At 39.2% G+C, this 23216-nt stretch overlaps 1 long non-coding RNA gene across 1 annotated transcript in view; it reads right to left on the minus strand.

Annotated features, from left to right (window-relative positions):
- LOC143696191 (uncharacterized) overlaps window positions 1-16068 on the minus strand; it is a 35172-nt gene extending 19104 nt beyond the window's left edge. The window contains exons 1-2 of the long non-coding RNA XR_013185648.1: window positions 15953-16068; window positions 441-543 (exon numbers count right to left, since the gene is read on the minus strand). This is a non-coding gene — a long non-coding RNA (uncharacterized LOC143696191). The remainder of the gene's footprint in view (window positions 1-440; window positions 544-15952) is intronic.
- Window positions 16069-23216: the final 7148 nt, after the last annotated feature.

Genomic DNA, 23216 nt, shown 5'->3' on the forward strand with positions numbered 1-23216 from the left:
ATCCCAAATTCCCAAAATCCCAAATTCCCAAAAAATCCCAGTCCCAAAATTGCCAAAAATCCCAAAATCCCCAAAATCCCAAATTGCCAAAAATGCCAAAATCCCAATTTAAAATCCCCAAAATTCCAAATTCTTAAAATCCCAAATCCCCAAAAAATCCCAATCCCAAAATTGCCCAAAATCTCAAATTCTCAGCCCCAAAATCCCAAAAAATCCCAAAACCTCAAATTCCCAAAAAATCCCAAATTCCCAAAAATCCCAATTCCAAATTTACTCCCCAAACCCCAATCGCAAAGTCCAAAAATCCCAAATCCCCAAAAATCCCAATTTCAGATCCCTGAAATTCCAATCCCCGATTTCCCCAAAATCCCAAATATCCCAAATATCCCAAAAATTCCCAAAAATTCCCAAAAATTCCCGAAATTCCCGCAGTTCCTGACCGATGCCGTGGAAGATGCGGGCGATGGCTCGGCCCGAAAATTCCTGCTCCGGAAACGCCTCCAGGAGCGCCCGCACCTGGGCCTGGATCTGCGGCTGCTGCTCCTGCACCAAAAACAGCAAAGTTCAGCACAAAATATCCCAAATTTCAGCACAAAATCCACAAATCTCAGCCCAAAATCCAAAAATTTCAGCCCAAAATCCACAAATCTGAGACCAAAAACCGACAAATCTCAGCCCAAAATCTGCAAATCTCAGCCCAATATCCCAAATTCTCACCCCAAAATCTGCAAATCTCAGCCCAAAATCCAAAAATTTCATCCCAAAATCCACAAATCTGAGACCAAAATGTGCAAATCTCAGCCCAAAACCCCCAAATTTCACCCCAGAATCCCGAATTCTCAGCCCAAAATCCACAAATCTCAGCCCAAAATCTGCAAATCTCAGCCCAAAATCCACAAATCTCAGCACAAAATATGCAAATCTCAGCACAAAATTAAAAAATCTCAGCCCATAAATCTGAAAATCTCAGCCCAAAATCCAAAAATTTCATCCCAAAATCCCCAATTCTCAGCCCAAAATGTGAAAATCTCAGCCCAAAATCTGCAAATTTCACCCCAGAATCCCCAAATCTCAGCCCAAAATCCAAAAATTTCAGCCCAAAATGTGAAAATCTCAGCCCAAAATCTGCAAATCTGAGCCCAAAATCCAAAAATTTCATCCCAAAATCCCAAATTCTCAGCCCAAAATTCACAAATCTCAGCCCAAAATGCCCAAATCTCAGCCCAAAATGTGCAAATCTCAGCCCAAAAAGCGCAAATCTCAGCCCAAAATTCCCAAATCTCAGCCCAAAATCCACAAATCTGAGACCAAAATCAGCAAAACTCAGCCCAAAATCTGCAAATCCAAAAATTTCATCCCAAAATCCCGAATTCTCAGCCCAAAATCCACAAATCTGAGGCCAAAATCAACAAATCTCAGCCCAAAATCGGCAAATCCGAGCCCAAAATCCAAAAATTTCAGCCCAAAATCTGCAAATTTCACTCCAGACTCCCGAAATTTCAGCCCAAAATCCGCAAATCTCAGCCCAAAATCCCCAAATCTCGTCACAAAATCCCCAAATCTCAGCCCAAAATCAACAAATCTCAGCCCAAAAATCAACAAATCTCAGCGCAAAATCCACAATTTTCACACCAAAATCCCGAATTCTCAGCCCAAAATCCCCAAATCTGAGACCAAAATCTCCAAATTTCAGCCCAAATGCCACAAATCTGAGACCAAAATCTGCAAATTTAACTCCAGAATCCCCAAATCTCAGCCCAAAATGCCCAAATCAGACTCCAAAATCCACAAATCTTAGCTCAAATTCCAGTAATCTCAGCCCAAAATCCACAATTTTCAGCCGAAAATCCACAATTCTTACCCCAAAATGCCCAAATCTCAGCAAAAAGTGCCCAAATTTCAGCCCAAAATGCCCAAATCTCAGCCCAAAATCTGCAAATCTCAGCCAAAAATCCGCAATTTTCACCCCAAAATCCCGAATTCTCAGCCCAAAATGTGCAAATCTGAGCCAAAAATCCACAAATCTCAGCCTAAAATCCCCAGATCGCAGCCCAAAATCCACAATTCTCAGCCCAAAATCTGCAAATCTCAGCCCAAAATCTGCAAATCCGAGCCCAAAATCCAAAAATTTCATCCCAAAATCCCAAATTCTCACCCCAAAATCCACAAATCTGAGCCCAAAATGCCCAAATCTCAGCCCAAAATCCACAAATCTCAGCCCAAAATCTGCAAATTTCACCCCAGAATCCCGAAATCTCAGCCCAAAATCCACAAATCTGAGACCAAAATGTGCAAATCTCAGCCCAAAATGCCCAAATCTCGGCCCAAAATCAACAAATCTCAGCCCAAAATCTGTAAAATTTCATCCCCAAATCCACAAATCTCAGCCCAAAATCTGCAAATTTCAGCACAAAATCTGCAAATCTCAGCCCAAAATCCAAAATTCTCAGCCCAAAATGTGAAAATCTCAGCCCAAAATGTGCAAATCTCAACCCAAAATCCAAAAATTTCACCCCAGAATCCCCAAATCTCAGCTCAAAATCCACAATTTTCACCACAAGATCCAAAATTCTCAGCCTAAAATCCACAAATCTGAGACCAAAATGTGCAAATCTCAGCACAAAATCCACAAATTTCAGCCCAGAATGCCCATATCTCAGCCCAAAATCTGCAAATCTGAGCCCCAAATCCACAATTTTCACCCCAAAATCCAAAATTCTCAGCCCAAAATGTGAAAATCTCAGCCCAAAATGCCCAAATCTCAGCCCAAAATCCACAAATCTCAGCCGAAAATCCACAAATCTCAGCCCAAAATGCCCAAATCTCAGCCCCAAAATCTGCAAATTTCAGCCCAAAATCTGCAAATCTCAGCGCAAAATCCACAATTTCCACACCAAAATCCCGAATTCTCAGCCCAAAATCCCCAAATCTGAGACCAAAATCTCCAAATTTCAGCCCAAAATCCACAAATCTGAGACCAAAATCTGCAAATTTAACTCCAGAATCCCCAAATCTCAGCCCAAAATGCCCAAATCAGACTCCAAAATCCACAAATCTTAGCTCAAATTCCAGTAATCTCAGCCCAAAATCCACAATTTTCAGCCGAAAATCCACAATTCTTACCCCAAAATGCCCAAATCTCAGCAAAAAGTGCCCAAATTTCAGCCCAAAATGCCCAAATCTCAGCCCAAAATCTGCAATTTTCACCCCAAAATCCCGAATTCTCAGCCCAAAATGTGCAAATCTCAGCCCAAAATCCACAAATTTCAGCCCAAAATTCACAAATCTGAGACCAAAATCAACAAATCTGACCCCAAAATCTGCAAATTTCAGCCCAAAATCCACAAATCTCAGCCCAAAATGCCCAAATCTCAGCCCCAAACCCCCAAATTTCAACCCTAAAATGCCCAAATCTGAGCCCAAAATCCACAATTTTCACCCCAAAATCCAAAATTCTCAGCCCAAAATGTGAAAATCTCAGCCCAAAATCTGCAAATTTCACCCCACAATCCCCAAATCTCAGCCCAAAATCCACAAATTTCACCCCAAAATCCAAAATTCTCAGCCCAAAATACACAAAACTCAGCCCAAAATGCCCAAATCTCAGCCCAAAATCCAAAAATTCTCAGCCCAAAATCCACAAATCTGACACCAAAATCCAAAAATTTCAGCCCAAAATCCACAAATCTCAACCCAAAACCCACAATTCTCAGCCCCAAATCCAAAATTCTCAGCCCAAAATGTGAAAATCTGAGCCCAAAATCCAAAAATTTCATCCCAAAATCCCCAAATCTCAGCCCAAAATCTGCCAATCTGAGCCCAAAATCCACAATTTTCACCCCAAAATCCAAAATTCTCAGCCCAAAATGTGAAAATCTGAGCCCAAAATCTGCAAATCTCAGCCCAAAATCCAAAAATTTCAGCCCAAAATCCACAAATCTTAGCCTAAAATCCCCAGATCTCAGCCCAAAATCAGCAAATCTGAGCCCAAAATCAACAAATCTCAGCCCAAAATCCCGAATCTCAGCCCAAAATGTGAAAATCTCAGCCCAGAATCCGCAAATCTCAGCCCCAAATCCACAATTCTCAGCCCAAAATGCCCAAATTTCGGCCCAAAATGTGCAAATCTCAGCCCAAAATTCCCAGATCCCAGCCCAAAATGCCCAAATCTCAGCCAAAATTCCAAAAATTTCATCCCAAAATGCAATATTCTCAGCCCAAAATGTGAATATCTCAGCCCAAAATGCCCAAATTTCAGCCCAAAATCTGCAAATCTGAGCCCAAAATCCAAAATTCTCAGCCCAAAATAAAAAAATCTCAGCCCAAAATCTGCAAATTTCAGTCCAAAATCCAAAAATTTCAGCCCAAAATCCAAAATTCTCAGCCCAAAATCTGTAAAATTTCACCCCAAAATCTGCAAATCTCAGCCCAAAATCCACAAATCTCAGCCCAAAATCCAAAAATTTCAGCCCAAAATCTGCAAATCTCAGCCCAAAATCCAAAAAGTTCAGCCCAAAATCCAAAAATTTCAGCCCAAAATCCACAAATCTCAGCCTAAAATCTGCAAATTTCACCCCAGAATCCAAAATTCTCACCCCAAAATCCACAAATCTGAGCCCAAAATGCCCAAATCTCAGCCCAAAATCTCCAAAGCACAGCCCAAAATCCAAAAATTTCATCCCAAAATCCAAAAATTTCATCCCAAAATCCAAAAATTTCATCCCAAAATCCACAAATCTGAGACCAAAATGTGAAAATCTCAGCCTAAAATCTGCAAATCTCACCCGAAAATCCAAAAATTTCATCCCAAAATCCACAAATATCACCCCAGAATCCACAAATCTCAGCCCAAAATCTGCAAATCTCAGCCCAAAATCCAAAAATTTCAGCCCAAAATCCCCAAATCAAACTCCAAAATCCCCAATTCTCAGCCCAAAATCTGCAAATCTCAGCCCAAAATCCACAATTTTCATCCCAAAATCCCGAATTCTCACCCCAAAATCCGCAAATCTGAGACCAAAATGTGAAAATCTCAGCCCAAAATCCCCAAATCTCAGCCCAAAACCCCCAAAATCTCAGCCAAAAATCTCCAAATCTAACCCCAAAATCCACAAATCTCAGCCCCAAATCCAAAAATTTCATCCCAAAATCCCAAATTCTCGGCCCAAAATGTGAAAATCTGAGCCCAAAATGAGAAAATCTCAGCCCAAAATCTGCAAATCCGAGCCCAAAATCCAAAAATTTCATCCCAAAATTCCGAATTCTCACCCCAAAATCCACAAATCTGAGCCAAAATGCCCAAATCTCTAGCCCAAAATCTGCAAATCTGAGCCCAAAATGCCCAAATCTGAGCCCCATAAACCCCCAAATCTCAGCCCAAAGTCCCCAATTCTCAGCCCAAAATGTGCAAATCTCAGCCCAAAATTCCCAAATCTCAGCCCAAATTCCCCAAATCTCATCCCAAAATCAACAAAACTCAGCCCAAAATCTGCAATTTTCAGCCCAAAATCCACAATTCTTACCCCAAAACCCCCGAATCTCAGCCAAAATCTGCAATTCTCTGCGCAAATCCACAAATCTCAGCCCAAAATCCAAAAATCTGAGCCAAAAACCCCCAAATCTCAGCCCAAAATCCCCAAATCTTTCCCATTTTCCCTTCCAAATTCCTTTTTCCCCCCACAATTCCCCATTTTTTGCCCCTAATTTCCCCATTTTCCCAAAATTCCCCATTTTTCCCCCAAAATTCTCCATTTCACACAATTTTCTCCCAAAATTCCCCATTTCCCCCCAAAATTCCCAATTTTTCCCCTAAAATTCCCATTTTTCTCCCAATATTTCCCAATTTTCATCATTTCCCCCTCAAAATTTCCCATTTTCTCCCAGAATTCCCCATTTTTCCCCCTCCAAATTCATTTTCTTCTCCCCAAATTCCACATTTTTACCTTTTCCCCCAAAATTCCCCATTTCCCCCCATTTTCCCCGCTTTTTCCCAGAATTCCCCATTTTCCCCCCATTTCCCCCCCAAAATTCCCCATTTTTCACCCATATTTTCCCCTAAAGTTTCCCAATTTCCCCCCAAAATTTCCCAATTTCCCCCCAAAATTCCCCATTTTCCCCCTAAAATTTCCCCTAAAATTCCCCACTTTTTCCCCCATTTTTTCCCCATTTCCCTCCCCCATTTTCCCCTCCAAATTCCCCATTTTTGTCCCCAAATTTCACCATTTTTTCCTAAAACCTTCCCATTTTCCCCTAATTCATTTTCCCCATTTTCTCCCAAAAATTCCCCATTTCCCCTACAAATTCCCCATATTTTCCCATTTTCCCCCATTTTCTTACCTCAAAATTCCCCATTTTTCCCCCAAATTTCCCCATTTTTACCCCTTTTTTCCCCCAATTTTCCCCATTTTTGGCCCCAAATTCCCCATTTTTTCCCCATTTTTTCCCCCAAATTCCCTTTTTCCCCCAAATTTTCCCCACTTTTGGCCCCAAAATTCCCCATTTTTCGCCCCATTTTCCCCCAAAATTCCACATTTTCCCCCGATTTCCCCCATTTTTGGTCCCAAAATTCCCCAAATTTTCCCCCAAAATTCCCCATTTTTCCCGCCTTTTTTTACCCCAAAATTCCCCATTTTCCGCCTATTTTCCCCCATTTTTGGCCCCAAAATTCCCCATTTTTTGCCCCATTTTCCCCCAAAATTCCACATTTTTCCCCCAATTTCCCCCCATTTTTGGCCCCAAAATTCCACATTTTTCCCTCAAATTTTCCCCATTTTTGGCCCCAAAATTCCCCATTTTCCCCCCGATTTTCCCCATTTTTCCCCAAAATTCCCCAAATTGTCCCCATTTTCCCCCAAAATTCCCCATTTTTACACCAAATTTCCCCATTTTTACCCTTTTTCCCCATTTTCCCACCAAAATTCCCCAAATTTTCCCCCCCAAAATCCTCATTTTCCCCCCATTTTTCCCCCAAAATTCCCCATTTCCCCCCTTTTTTACCCCAAATTTCCCAAATTTTCCCATTTTCCCCCAAAATTCCCCATTTTTACCCCTTTTTTCCCCCATTTCCCCCCATTTTTGCCCCCAAAATTCCCCTTTTTCGCCCCTTTTTTCCCCAAAAATTCCCCATTTTCCCCTTTTTTCCCCAAAAATTCCCCATTTTTTCCCCCATTTCCCCCAAAATTCCCCATTTTTCTCGCAATTTTTCTCCCAAAATTCCCCATTTTCCCCCATTTTTTCCCCCGATTTTCCCCCATTTTTTCCCCCATTTTTCCCCCGATTTTTCCCATTTTTCCCCCTAAATTCCCCATTTCCCCCCCCATTTTATCCCCTAAAATTCCCCCTTTTCCCCCCAAAATTACCCAAATTTTCCCCCAAAATTCCCCATTTCCCCCCCCTTTTTTACCCCAAAATTCCCCCATTTCCCCCAGTTTTTCCTCCATTTTAACCTCCAATTTCCCAATTTTCCCCCCAAAAATCCCCATTTTCCCCCATCTTTTCCCCTAAAATTCCCCATTTTTCCCCTAATTTCCCAATTTCCCCCAAATTCATTAAATTCCCCATTTTTCTCCCAAAATTCCCCATTTTTCCCTCAAAATTTCCATTTCCCCCCCAAAATTCCCCATTTTCCCCAGTTTTTCCCCCAATTTTTCCCTTCCCAAAATTCCCCATCTTTTCCCCAAAAATTTCCCAATTTTTTGCCCAAAATTCCCCACTTTTTCCCTCTAATTTCCCATTTTCCCCCCGATTTTTCCCCATTTTCGGCCCCAAAATTCCCCATTTCCCCCCCCAAAATTCCCCATTTCCCCCCCCAAAATTCCCCATTTCCCCCCCAAAATTCCCCATTTTCCCCCTTTTTTACCCCAAAATTCCCCATTTTTCCCCCGATTTTTCCCCAAAATTCCCCATTTTTTCCCTGATTTTCCCCTTTTTCCCCCCAAAATTCCCCATTTCTCCCCCAAAATTCCCCATTTTTACCCCCAAAATTCTCCCTTTTTCGCCCTTTTTAAGCCCAAAATTCCCCATTTTTCCCCAATTTTCCCCATTTTCACCCCATTTTTCCCCCAAAATTCCCCAAATTTCCCCCATTTTTTCCCCAAAATTCCCCTTTTTCCCCCCTATTTTACCCCAAAATTCCCTGTTTTTCCCCCTTTTTTACCCCAAAATTCCCCATTTTTCCCCGATTTTTCCCCATTATTATCCAAAATTCCCCATTTTTCCCCCGATTTTTTCCATTTTTCCCCCCAAAATTCCCCAAATTTTCCCACCAAAATTCCCTAAATTTTCTCCATTTCCCCCCCATTTTCCCCCCGATTTCCCCCATTTTTGGCCCCAAAATTCCCATTTTTCCACCTTTTTTTTCCCCCAAAAATTCCCAATTTTTACCCCATTTCCCCCCAAAATTCCCCATTTTTCCCCTGATTTTCCCCATTTTTGGCCCCAAAATTCCCCAAATTTTCCCACCAAAATTCCCGAAATTTTCTCCATTTTCCCCCGATTTTCGGCCCCAAAATTCCCATTTTCCCCCCTTTTTTTACCCCAAAATTCCCATTTTTTCCCCGATTTTCCCATTTTTACCCCTTTTTTCCCCAATTTTTCCCCATTTTTTCCCCAATTTTTCCCCATTTTTGGCCCCATTGTCCCCCCAAAATTCCACATTTTCCCCCCAATTTCCCCCCATTTTGGCCCAAAATTCCCCATTTTTCCCCCTATATTCCCCATTTTTGGTCCCAAAATTCCCCAAATTTTCCCCATTTTTCACCCAAAATTCCCCATTTTTCCCGCCTTTTTTTACCAAAAATTCCCATTTTTCCCCGATTTTTCCCCATTATTATCCCAAAATTCCCCATTTTTCCCCCAAATTCCCCATTTTTCCCCCGATTTTTCCCCATTTTAGCCCCAAAATTCCCCAAATTTTCCCCATTTTTCCCCCCAATTTTCCCCATTTTTCGCCCCTTTTTTAACCTCAAAATTCCCCATTTTTCCCCCATTCCCCCCCCAAATTTTTCCCAATTTTTCCCCCTTTTTTTACCCCAAAATTCCCCATTTTTCCCGATTTTTTTCCATTTTTGGCCCCAAAATTCCCTAAATTTTCTCCATTTTCCCCCCATTTTTCCCCCGATTTTTCCGCATTTTTGGTCCCCAAATTCCCCTTTTCCCCCCTTTTTATACTCCAAAATTCCCCATTTTCCCCCCGATTTTTTCCATTTTGGCCCCAAAATTCCCCAAATTTTCCCATTTTTCCCCCCATTATTCCCCCAAAATTCCCCATTTTTCACCTTTTTTCCCCCCAAAATTCCCAATTTTTACCCCATTTCCCCCCCAAAATTCCCATTTTTCCCTGATTTTGCCCATTTTTGGCCCCAAATTCCCCAAATTTTCCCCCCATAATTCCCCAAATTTTCCCCATTTTCCCCCCAAAATTCCCCATTTTTACCCCTTTTTTCCCCTGATTTTTCCCCCATTTTTGTCCCCAAAATTCCCCATTTTTTGCCCCTTTTTTTACCCCCAAAATTCCCCATTTTCCCCTGATTTTTCCCCATTTTTGGCCCCAAAATTCCCCATTTTTCGCCCCTTTTTTTACCCCAAAATTCCCCATTTTCCCTGATTTTTCCCCATTTTTAGCCCCAAAATTCCCCAAATTTTCCCCATTTTCCCCCCATTTTGCCCCAAATTTTCCCCATTTTTCCCCCCATTTTACCCCAAAATTCCCTATTTCGCCCCCCTTTTTTCCCCCAAAATTCCCCATTTCCCCCCCATTTTTCCCAAAATTCCCCATTTTCCCCGATTTTTTCCCCATTTTTACCCTCCAAATTCCCCATTTTCCCCAAAAAATTCCCCCTTTTCTCCCGATTTTCCCCCATTTCTGGCCCCAAAATTCCTAAATTTTCTCCATTTTTCCGCCAATTTTTCCCCATATTTTCCCCCAAAATTCCCCATTTTTACCCCTCTTCTTCACCCCAAAATTCCCCATTTTTCCCCCGATTTTTTTCCATTTTTGGCCCCAAAATTCCCCAAGTTTTCCCATTTTTCCCCCCATTATTCCCCAAAATTCCCCATTTTCCCACCTTTTTTTCCCCCAAAAATTCCCAATTTTACCCCATTTTCCCCCCCAAATTCCCCTTTTTTCCCCAATTTTCCCCATTTTTGGCCCCAAAATTCCCCATTTTCGCCCCATTTTCCCCCAAAATTCCACATTTTCCCCCCAATTTCCCCCATTTTTGGCCCCAAAATTCCCCAAATTTCCCCCATTTTTCCCCCATTTTCCCCCCAAAATTCCCCTTTTCCCCTTTTTTACCCCAAAATTCCCCATTTTCCCCCGATTTCCCCCCATTTTTGGCCCCAAAATTCCACATTTTTCCCTCAAATTTTCCCCATTTTTGGCCCCAAAATTCCCCATTTTCCCCCGATTTTCCCCATTTTTTCCCCAAAATTCCCAAAATTTTCCCCATTTTTCCCCCAAAATTCCCCATTTCCCCCCCTTTTTACCCCAAATTTCCCAATTTTTCCCCCCAAATTCCCAAATTCCCCTTTTTTCCCCCGTTTTTCCCCCATTTTTGCCCCCAAAATTCCCCATTTTCCCACCTTTTTTACCCCAAAATTCCCCATTTTTCCCCCGATTTTTTTCCATTTTTGGCCCCAAAATTCCCCAAATTTTCCCACCAAAATTCCCTAAATTTTCTCCATTTTCCCTCCGATTTTCCCCCATTTTTGGCCCCAAAATTCCCCATTTTCCCCATTTTTCCCCCCAAATTCCCCATTTTTGGCCCCAAATTTCCCCATTTTTACCCCTTTTTTCCCCATTATTATCCCAAATTCCCCATTTTTGCCCTGATTTTTCCCCATTTTTGGCCCCAAAATTCCCCACCAAAATTCCCTAAATTTTCTCCATTTTGCCCCCATTTTCCCCCCGATTTTCCCCCATTTTTGGCCCCAAAATTCCCCATTTTCCCCATTTTTCCCCCCCTTTTTATACCCCAAAATTCCCCATTTTTCCCCGATTTTTCCCATAATTCCCACCAAAATTCCCCAAATTTCCCCCCTTTTTTCCCCAAAAATCCTCATTTTCCCCCCAAAATTCCCCATTTTTGGCCCCAAAATTCCCCAAATTTTCACCCCAAAATTCCCCATTTTTATCCCTTTTATCCCCCGATTTTTCCCCATTCATTTTTTACCCAAAATTCCCCAAATTTTCCCCATTTTTTCCCCAAATTTCCCCATTTTTTCCCCCAAATTTCCCCATTTTCCCCCCAAAATTCCCCAAATTTTCCCCAATTTTTTCCCCAAAATTCCCCATTTTCCCCCCGATTTTTCCCCATTTTTGGCCCCAAAATTCCCCAAATTTCCCCCATTTTCCCTTCCATTTTCCCCCCAAATTTCCCCATTTTTACCCCTTTTTTCCCCTGATTTTTCCCCATTTTTGTCCCCAAAATTCCCCATTTTTACCCATTTTCCCCCAAATTCCCCTTTTTTCCCCCGATTCCCCCCCATTTTTGGCCCCAAAATTCCCCAAATTTTCCCCATTTTTTCACCCATTTTTCCCCAAAATTCCCCATTTTCCCCCCCCTTTTTTTACCCCAAATTCCCCATTTCCCCCTTTTTTACCCCAAAATCCCCCACTTATTTTTTCCAAAAATCCCCATTTCCCCCACATTTTTCCCCAAAAAATTCCCCATTTTTACCTCCATTTTCCCCCCAAAATTCCCCATTTCCCCACCAAAATTCCCCAAATTTTCTCCATTTTTGTCCCCATTTTTCCCCTTTTTTTCGCAGCAAAATTCCCCATTTCCCCCCCCTTTTTTTACACCCAAATTCCCCATTTTTACCCCCATTTTTCCCCGATTTTCCCCATTTTTGGCCCCAAAATTCTCCAAATTTTCCCCATTTTCCCCCCATTTTCCCCCCAAATTCCCCATTTTCCCCCCATTTTTTTACCTCAAAATTCCCCATTTTTCCCCCAAATTTCCCCATTTTTACCCCTTTTTTCCCCCTGATTTTTCCCCATTTTTGGCCCCAAAATTCCCCATTTTAACCCCATTTTTCCCCCCAAATTCCCCTTTTTTCCCCCAATTTTTCCCCTTTTTTGGCCCCAAATTTTCCCCACTTTTACCCCTTTTTTCCCCCGATTTTTCCCCATTTTTGGCCCCAAAATTCCCCATTTTACCCCATTTTTCCCCCCAAATTCCCCTTTTTTCCCCCAATTTTTCCCCATTTTTGGCCCCCCAAAATTCCCCATTTTTACCCCCATTTTCCCCCGTTTTTTCCCCATTATTGTCCCAAAATTCCCATTTTTCCCCCGATTTTTTTCCATTTTTGGCCCAAAATTCCCCAAATTTTCCCACCAAAATTCCCTAAATTTTCTCCATTTTCCCTCCGATTTTCCCCCATTTTTGGCCCCAAAATTCCCCATTTTCCCCCATTTTTTTTACCTCAAAATTCCCCATTTTTCCCCCAAAATTCCCATTTTTCCCCCATTTTTCCCGCAATTTTTCCCCATTTTTGGCCCCAAAATTCCCCATTTTTCGCCCATTTTCCCCCCGATTCCCCCATTTTTGGCCCCAAAATTCCCCATTTTTCCCCTAAATTCCCCTGATTTTTGGTCCCAAAATTCCCCAAATTTTCCCCATTTTCCCCCAAAATTCCCCATTTTTCCCCCTTTTTTTCCCCAAAATTCCACATTTTCCCCCCGATTTTTCCCCATTATTATCCCAAAATTCCCCATTTTTCCCCCCAAATTCCCCATTTTTTCCCCTGATTTTTCCCCATTTTAGCCCCAAAATTCCCCAAATTTTCCCCATTTTTACCCCAATTTTCCCCATTTTTCGCCCCTTTTTTAACCTCAAAATTCCCATTTTTCCCCCATTCCCCCCCCCAAATTTTCCCCAATTTTTTCCCCCTTTTTTTCCCCCAAATTCCCCATTTTCCCCCGATTTTTTCCATTTTTCCCCCCAAAATTCCCCAAATTTCCCACCAAAATTCCCTAAATTTCTCCATTTCCCCCCATTTCCCCCGATTTTCCCCCATTTTTGGCCCAAATTTCCCCATTTTTACCCCTTTTTTCCCCTGATTTTTCCCCATTTTTGTCCCCAAAATTCCCCAAACTTTCCCCACTTTTTCCCCAATTTTCCCCAAAATTCCCCATTTCCCCCCCTTTTTTTACCCCAAAATCCCCAAATTTCCCCATTTTTACCCATTTATCCCCCGATTTTTCCCCATTTTTGGCCCCAAAATTCCCAAATTTTCCCACCAAAATTCCCTAAATTTTCTCCATTTTCCCTCCGATTTTCCCCCATTTTTGGCCCCAAAATTCCCCATTTTCCCCCCATTTTTTTTACCTCAAAATTCCCCATTTTTCCCCCAAAATTCCCCATTTTTCCCCCATTTTTCCCGCAATTTTTCCCCATTTTTGGCCCCAAAATTCCCCATTTTTCGCCCCATTTTCCCCCCGATTTCCCCCATTTTTGGCCCCAAAATTCCCATTTTTCCCCCTAAATTCCCCTGATTTTTGGTCCCAAAATTCCCCAAATTTTCCCCATTTTCCCCCAAAATTCCCATTTTTCCCCTTTTTTTCCCCAAAATTCCACATTTTCCCCCCGATTTTTCCCCATTATTATCCAAAATTCCCCATTTTTCCCCCCAAATTCCCCATTTTTTCCCCTGATTTTTCCCCATTTTAGCCCCAAAATTCCCCAAATTTTCCCCATTTTTACCCCCAATTTTCCCCATTTTTCGCCCCTTTTTTAACCTCAAAATTCCCCATTTTTCCCCCATTCCCCCCCCAAATTTTCCCCAATTTTTTCCCCCTTTTTTTCCCCAAAATTCCCCATTTTCCCCGATTTTTTCCATTTTTCCCCCCAAAATTCCCCAAATTTTCCCACCAAAATTCCCTAAATTTTCTCCATTTCCCCCCATTTTCCCCCGATTTTCCCCCATTTTTGGCCCCAAAATTCCCCATTTTTCCACCTTTTTTCCCCCCAAAATTCCCAATTTTTTCCCCATTTCCCCCCCAAAATTCCCATTTTTCCCCTGATTTTCCCCATTTTTGGCCCCATAATTCCCAAATTTTCCCCATTTTTCCCCCAAATTTCCCCATTTTTACCCCTTTTTTCCCCTGATTTTTCCCCATTTTTGTCCCCAAAATTCCCCATTTTTACCCCATTTTCCCCCCAAATTCCCTTTTTCCCCCGATTTTTTCACCATTTTTGGCCCCATTTTCCCCCCAATTTTCCCCCATTTTTGGCCCCAAAGTTCACATTTTTCCCCCGATTTTCCCCCATTTTTCCCCCAAATTCCCCATTTCCCCTCCCTTTTTTATCCCAAAATTCCCCATTTTCCCCCCGATTTTTCCCCATTTTCAGCCCCAAAATTCCCCAAATTTTCCCCCAAAATTCCCAATTTTCCCCCTTTTTTTACCCCAAAATTCCCCATTTCCCCCCCTCTTTTTTACCCCCAAATTTCCCCATTTTCCCCCCTTTTTTTACCCAAAATTCCCCATTTCCCCGATTTTTTTCCATTTTTGGCCCCAATATTCCCTAAATTTTCCCACCAAAATCCCCTAAATTTTCTCCATTTTCCCCCCATCTTCCCCCGATTTTCCCCCAAATTCCCCACTTTCCCCCCTTTTTTTTACCTCAAAATTCCCCATTTTTCCCCGATTTTTCCCCCGATTTTCCCCCATTTTTGGTCCCCAAATTCCCCTTTTCCCCCCCTTTTTATACCCCAAAATTCCCTATTTCCCCCGATTTTTTCCCATTTTTGGCCCCAAAATTCCCCAAATTTTCACCCCAAAATTCCCCAAATTTTCCCATTTTTCCCCCAAATTTCCCCATTTTTCCACCTTTTTTTCCCCCCAAAATTCCAATTTTTACCCCATTTCCCCCCAAAATTCCCCATTTTTCCACTGATTTTCCCCATTTTTGGCCCCAAAATTCCCCAATTTTCCCCCAAAATTCCCCAAATTTTCCCATTTTCCCCCAAAATTCCCCATTTTTACCCTTTTTCCCCCTGATTTTTCCCCATTTTTGGCCCCCAAATTCCCCATTTTTACCCCATTTTTCCCCCAATTTTTCCCCATTTTTGGCCCCAAAATTCCCATTTTTCGCCCCACTTTCCCCAAAATTCCACATTTTCCCCCCGATTTCCCCCCATTTTTGGCCCCAAAATTCCCCATTTTTGGTCCCAAAATTCCCCAAATTTTCCCCATTTTCCCCCATTTTTCACCCAAAATTCCCCATTTTTCCCGCCTTTTTTTACCCAAAAATTCCCATTTTTCCCCCGATTTTTCCCCATTATTATCCCAAAATTCCCCATTTTTCCCCCAAAATTCCCCATTTTTCCCCCCGATTTTTCCCATTTTAGCCCCAAAATTCCCCAAATTTTCCCCATTTTTCCCCCAATTTTCCCCATTTTTCGCCCCTTTTTTTACCTCAAAATTCCCCATTTTCCCCCAAAATTTTCCCCTTTTTCCCCCTTTTTTACCCCAAAATTCCCCATTTTTCCCCGATTTTTCCCCATTATTTTCCCAAAATTCCCCATTTTTGGCCCCAAAATTCCCCAAATTTTCTCCATTTTCCCCCCATTTTTACCCCTTTTTTCCCCTGATTTTCCCCCATTTGTGGCCCTTTTTTTACTCCAAAATTCCCCATTTTCCCCCGATTTTTCCCCATTTTTGGCCCCAAAATTCCCCAAATTTTCCCCATTTTCCCCCCAAAATTCCCTCATTTTCCCCCCAAAATTCCCCATTTTTACCCCCTTTTTCCCCCCGATTTCCCCCATTTTTGGCCCCAAAATTCCCCCATTTTTCCCCCCATTTTCCCCCCAAAATTCCCCATTTTTCCCCTGATTTTCCCCATTTTCCCCTGAATTCCCCATTTTTACCCCATTTTTCCCCCAAATTTCCCCCACTTTTCCCCCAATTTTCCCCCCCTTTTTTTCCCATTTTTTCCCCATTTTTCACCTCTGGAATTCCAGGATTTTCTTCCTCCCCCTCCTCCTCCTCCTCCCTCAGGAAGAGCTCCCGGAGCCGCTCCCGGAGCAGCCGATCCTGGCGGGGGCTGGGGCGGCCGCGGCGCTGGGAGGGAAAAAAATGGGGGAAAAATGGGGAAAAATGGGGGAAAAAATGGGGAAAAAATGGGGAAAAAATGGGGATTTTGGGCAAAATAATAATGGGGATTTTGGGCAAAATAATAATGGGGAAAATGGGGGAAAATGGGGAAAAATGGGGAAAAATGGGGAAAAAAATGGGGATTTTGGGCAAAAATAAATGGGGATTTGGGGCAAAAAAATGGGGGGAAAAATTGGGGAAAAATGGGGAAAAATGGGGGAAAAATAGGGGGAAAATAGGGGAGAAATGGGGATTTTAGGCAAAAATCAATGGGGAAAAATGGGGATTTTGGGCAAAAATAAATGGGGATTTTGGGGAAAATGGGGGGAAAATGGGGGAAAAATGGGGGAAAAATGGGGATTTTGGGCAAAAATAATAATGGGGATTTTGGGGAAAAAATGGGGGAAAATAGGGGGAAAATGGGGAAAATGGGGAAAAAATGGGGATTTTGGGCAAAAATAATAATGGGGATTTTGGGGAAAAAATGGGGAAAAATGGGGGGAAAATGGGGGAAAAATGGGGATTTTGGGGAAAAATAATAATGGGGAAAAAATGGGGATTTTTGGGAAAAATAAATGGGGAAAAATGGGGGAAAAAAGGGGAAAAAAATGGGGATTTTGGATAAAATAAATGGGAATTTTGGGCAAAAAATGGGGAAAAATGGGGAATTTGGGCACAAATAAATGGGGAAAATGGGGGGGAAAATGGGGATTTTGGGCAAAAATAATAATGGGGAATTTTGGGGGAAATGGGGAAAAATGGGGAAAAAATGGGGAAAAAATGGGGATTTTGGGCAACAATAAATGGGGAAAAATGGGGATTTTGGGCAAAATAATAATGGGGAAAAATGGGGGAAAAAATGGGGATTTTGGGCAAAAAAATGGGGATTTTGGGCAAAAAAATAATGGGGAAAAATGGGGAAAAAAATGGGGATTTTGGGCAAAAATAAATTGCGAATTTTGGGCAAAAAATGGGGGGAAAATGGGGGGAAAATGGGGGGAAAATGGGGATTTTGGGCAAAATAATACTGGGGATTTTGGGCAAAAATAAATGGAGAAAATGGGGATTTTGGGGAAAATAATAATGGGGGAAAATGGGGGAAAAATGGGGAAAAAGTGGGGAAAAATAAATGGGGAAAAATGGGGATTTTGGGGAAAAATAAATGGGGAATATGGGCAAAAATAAATGGGGAAAAATGGGGGAAAATGGGGATTTTGGGTAAAATAATAATGGGGGAAAATGGGGGGAAAAATGGGGATTTTGGGGAAAATAATAATGGGGAAAAATGGGGATTTTGGGCAAAAATAAATGGGGAAAAATGGGGGAAAAATGGGGGAAAAAATGGGGGAAAATGGGGAAAAAATGGGGGAAAAATGGGGATTTTGGGCAAAATAACAATGGGGAAAAATGGGGAAAAAATGGGGATTTTGGGCAAAATAACAATGGGGAAAAATGGGGAAAAAAATGGGGATTTTGGGCAAAAATAAATGGGAAAAAATGGGGGAAAATGGGGGGGAAAAATGGGGATTTTGGGCAAAATAATAATGGGGAAAATGGGGGGGAAAATGGGGGGGAAAATGGGGATTTTGGGCAAAAATAAATGGGAATTTTGGGGGAAAGTGGGGGGAAAATGGGGGAAAAATGCGGAAAAATGGGGATTTTGGGCAAAATAATACTGGGGGAAAATGGGGAATTTGGGCAAACATAAATGGGAAAATTGGGGAAAAATTGGGGAAAAAATAGGGGAAAAATGGGGGGAAATGGGGAAAAATGGGGATTTTGGGCAAAAATAACAATGGGGAAAAATGGGGCAAAAATGGGGATTTTGGGCAAAAATAAATGGGGGAAAAATGGGGATTTTGGGGAAAAATAAATGGGGATTTTGGGCAAAAAAATGGGGATTTTGGGGAAAAATAAATGGGGAATTTTGGGCAAAAAATGGGGATTTTGGGCAAAATAACAATGGGGAAAAATGGGGGAAAATGGGGAAAAAATGGGGAAAAATAGGGGGAAAATAGGGGGGGGAAATGGGGATTTTGGGCAAAAATAAATGGGGAAAAATGGGGATTTTGGGCAAAAATAAATGGGGATTTTGGGGAAAATAAATGGGGATTTTGGGCAAAATAATAATGGGGAAAAATGGGGGGGAAATGGGAAAAAATGGGGATTTTGGGCAAAAATCAATGGGGAAAAATTGGGGAAAAATGGGGAAAAAATGGGGATTTTGGGCAAAAATCAATGGGGGAAAATGGGGGGAAAAATGGGGGAAAAATGGGGATTTTGGCAAAATAATAATGGGGATTTTGGGCAAAAAATGGGGATTTTGGGCAAAAATCAATGGGGAAAATAGGGGAAAAAATGGGGAAATGGGGGAAAAATGGGGGGAAAATAGGGGGAAAATGGGAAAAATGGGGATTTTGGGCAAAAAATAATGGGGATTTTGGGGAAAAATAAATGGGGAAAAATGGGGAGAAATGGGGGAAAAATGGGGATTTTGGGTAAAATAATAATGGGGAAAAATGGGGGAAAAATGGGGATTTTGGGCAAAAAAATAATGGGGATTTTGGGGAAAAATACATGGGAAAAATGGGGATTTTGGGTAAAATAATAATGGGGAAAAATGGGATTTTGGGCAAAAATAAATGGGGAAAAATGGGGATTTTGGGGAAAAAATAATGGCAGAAAAATGGGGAAAAATGGGGAAAGAATGGGGATTTTGGGCAAAAATCAATGGGGAAAAATGGGGAAAAAATGGGGATTTTGGACAAAAATAAATGGGGATTTTGGGCAAAAAATAATGGGGAAAATGGGGGAAACATGGGGATATTGGGCAAAAATCAATGGGGGAATTCTGGGCAAAAAATGGGGGGAAAATGGGGAAAAAATGGGGATTTTGGGCAAAAATAAATGGGGATAATGGGGGAGAAAAAGGGGGAAAATGGGGGGGGAAATGGGGATTTTGGGCAAAAAATAAATGGGGATTTTGGGGAAAAAATGGGGATTTTCGGCAAAATAACAATGGGGAAAATGGGGAAAAATGGGGATTTTGGGCAAAAAAATAATGGGAAAATGGGGGAAAATGGGGGAAAATGGGGAAAAAATGGTGGAAAAAATGGGGATTTTGGGGAAAATAATAATGGGGAAAAATGGGGATTTTGGGCAAAAATAATGGGGAATTTTGGGCAAAAATAAATGGGGAAAAAATGGGGATTTTGGGCAAAAATCAATGGGAAAAATGGGGATTTTGGACAAAAATAAATGGGGAAAATTGGGGAAAAATGGGGAAAAAGTGGGGGAAAAATGGGATTTTGAGCAAAATAATGGGGATTTTGGGCAAAAATAAATGGGGAAAAATGGGGAAAAAATGGGGATTTTGGGCAAAATAACAATGGGGAAAAAATGGGGAAAAATGGGCAAAAATAAATGGGGAATTTTGGGCAAAAAATGGGGGGAAAATGGGGGGGGGGAAATGGGATTTTGGGCAAAATAAGAATAGGGAAAAATGGGAAAAAATGGGGAAAAAATGGGGATTTTGGGCAAAATAAATGGGGGAAAATGGGGGGAAAATGGGGAAAAAAAGGGGGAAAATGGAAGGAAAATGGGGGAAAAATGGGGATTTTGGGCAAAAATAATAATGGGAAAAATGGGGATTTTGGGGAAAAATAAATGGGGATTTTGGGCAAAAATAAATGGGGAATTTAGAGGTAAAAATGGGGGGGGAAGGGGAAAAAAAATGGGGAATTTGGGGGAAAATATTTTGAAATTTTCCATGGATTTCTTTTTTTAATTTTCCGGGATTTTTTTTGGTTTTTCCATGGAATTTTTGGATTTTTTGTAATCAATTTTTTTTTTCCCAGGGAATTTTTGGATGGAATTGTTTCAGAATTTGATGAATTTGGGGATTTTTCATAAGAATTTTTGGAGATTTTTTTTCATTGAATTTTTTTAATTTTTCAAGAATTTTGGGGATTTTTCCACGGAATTTTGAAATTTTCCACGGATTCTTTTTTTTATTTTTCAAGATTTTTTTTTCTATTTTTCCATGGAATTTTTTCAGGGAATTTCGAAATTTTCCATGGATTTTTTTTCTTTTTTTTTTTTTTTTAATTTTTCCAGGAATTTTCTTTTATTTTTCCATGGAATTTTTTGAATTTTTGCATGAAATTTTTCAGGGAATTTTGAAATTTTCCACGATTTTTTTTTTGTTTTGTTTTTCCATGAATTTTTTTCGGATTTTTGCACTGAATTTTCCAGGAAATTTCAAAATTTTTTATGGATTTTTTTTAATTTTTCAAGGAATGCTTTTGGTTTTTTCCACGAATTTTTTTCAGGGAATTTTGAAATTTTCCATGGATTTTTTTAATTTTTCAAGGATTTTTTTTAATTTTTCCATGGAATTTTAGGGACTTTTCCATAGAATTTTTGGGGATTTTTCCATGGAATTTTTGGGGATTTTTGACATTCTCCATGGAAATTTTTTTATAATTTTTCAAGGAATTTTTTTTATTTTTCCATGAAATTTTTTAGGGAAATTTTTAAGTTTTAGGGATTTTTTTTTAAATTTTTTTTCTGTTTTTCCATTGAATTTTTGGATTTTTCTATGAATTTTTTCAGGGAATGTTGAAATTTTCCACGGATTTTTTTTTAATTTTTCAAGGAATGTTTTTGGATTTTTCCACGAATTTTTTTTCAGGGAATTTTGAAATTTTCCACGGATTTTTTTTTGGAATTTTTTTGCATTTTTCCAAATTTTAATAATTTTTTTTAAATTTTTCCACTGAATTTTTTTGGAATTTTTCAAGAAATTTTTTCAGGGAATTTTGACATTTCTGCAGATTTTTTCCCTCTTTTTTTTAATTTTTCCATGGAATTTTAGGGATTTTTCCACGGATTTTTTTTTTTTTGTATTTTTTCATTGAATTTTTCAGGAAATTTTGAAATTTTCCATGGATTTTTTTTAATTTTTCAAGGAATTTTTTAAATTTTTCCATGAAAAATTTTCAGGGAATTTTAGGGATTTTCCATGGATTTTTTTTGATTTTCAATGAATTTTTTGGGATTTTCCATGGAATTTTTGAGGGAATTTTGAAATTTTCCATGGAATTTTTTTTTAATTTTTTGAACGAATTTTTTTTTAATTTTTCCATGAAATTTTCCAGGGAATTTTGAATTTTCCATGGATATTTTTTTTTAAGTTTTCAAGATTTTTTTTTTATTTTTCCACGAATTTTTCAGGGGATTTTAAAATTTTCCAGGGATTTTTTTTCCTCTTTTTTTTAAATTTTTCAGGAATTTTTTCTGGTTTTTCCATGGAATTTTGGGGAATTTTCACGAAATTTTTTCAGGGAATTTTGAAATTTTCCATGGATTTTTTTTTTTTTAAATTTTTCAAAGAATTTTTTGATTTTTCCATGGAATTTTTGGGGATTTTTCCATGGGATTTTTCTGGAAATTTTTCATGGAATTTTTTGAGAATTTTTTTGGATTTTTCCATGGAATTTTTCGGGGAATTTGAAATTTTCCACGGATTTTTTTTTTCAATTTTTGGAATTTTTTGATGATTTTTTTAAATTTTTCATGGAATTTCTTTGTTTTTCCATGGAATTTTTGGGGATTTTTCCACGAATTTTTTTGCAGGGAATTTTGAAATTTTCTACAATTTTTTTTAATTTTTCAAGAATTTTTGGGATTTTTCCATGGAATTTTGGGGATTTTTCCCCGGAATTTTTTGCCCTTTTATTTATAATTTTTTTTTTAATTTTCCCACCGAATTATTTGACCATTTTTCCATGGAATTTCCCGGAATTTGAGGAATCCTCAACTGTGGAAGATCTGAATTTGGGAATTTTCCATAAGAATTTTTGGAGATTTTTTTTCATTTAATTTTTTTTAAATTTTCAAGAATTTTTTGGGATTTTTTCCACGGAATTTTTCAGGGAATTTTGAATTTTCAATGATTTTTTTATATTTTTCAAGGGATTTTTCCATGAAATTTTTTAGGGAATTTGAAATTTTCCACAGATTTTTTTTTTAATTTTCAAGAATTTTTGGGATTTTTCCATGAATTTTTCAGGGAATTTTGCAATTTTCCATGGATTTTTTTTTTTACTTTTCAAGAATTTTTTTGGTTTTTCCATAGAATTTTTTCAGAAAATTGTGAAATTTTCCGTGGATTTTTTCTTTGGAATTTTCAAGGAATTTTTTTTGATTTTTCCATGGAATTTTTGGGATTTTTCCACGAATTTTTTTCGGGGAATTTTCCAATTTTCCATGGATTTTTTTAGAATTTTTCAAGATTTTTTTTTTATTTTTCCATGGATTTTTCAGGGAATTTTAGGGATTTTCCACGGATTTTTTTGTTTAAATTTTTTGGATTTTGCCACGGAATTTTTTTGTATTTTTTCAGGGAATTTTGAAATTTTCCACGGAATTTTTCTTTTTTTTTTTTTGGGAATTTTTTGAGGATTTTTTTTTAATTTTTCAAGGAATTTTTTTTTTATTTTTCCATGGAATTTTTGGGATTTTTCCATGAAATTTTTCAGGGAATTTTGAAATTTTCCAGGGATTTTTTTTTTCTCTTTTTTTTACTTTTTCAAGGATTTTTTTTTTTATTTTTCCATGGAATTTGGGGATTTTTCCACGAATTTTTTCAGGGAATTTTCAAATTTTCCATGGATTATTTTTTAATTTTTCAAGAATTTTTTTGATTTTTCCATGGAATTTTTGGGGATTTTTCCATGGATTTTTTGAGAATTTTTTTGGATTTTTCCAACGAAATTTTTTCAGGGAATTTTTGAAAATTTCCATGGATTTTTTTTTAATTTTTCAAAGAATTTTTTTGATTTTTCCATGGAATTTTTTTTTCTATTTTTCCCATGAAATTTTGGGGATTTTTCAATGAAATCTTTCAGGGAATTTTGAAATTTTCCACGGATTTTTTTTTTAATTTTTTTTTGGTTTTCCATGGAATTTTTGGGTTTTTTCCACAGAATTTTTGGCTTTTTTTTAATCAATTTTTTGATTTTTCCATGGAATTTTTGAGATTTTTCCACAGAATTTTTGGCTTTTTTTTAAATAAATTTTTTGATTTTCCCAGTGATTTTTGACCATTTTCCTT

The sequence above is a fragment of the Agelaius phoeniceus genome, chromosome 1, assembly GCF_051311805.1.
Source record: "Agelaius phoeniceus isolate bAgePho1 chromosome 1, bAgePho1.hap1, whole genome shotgun sequence".
Lineage (NCBI taxonomy): Eukaryota > Metazoa > Chordata > Aves > Passeriformes > Icteridae > Agelaius > Agelaius phoeniceus.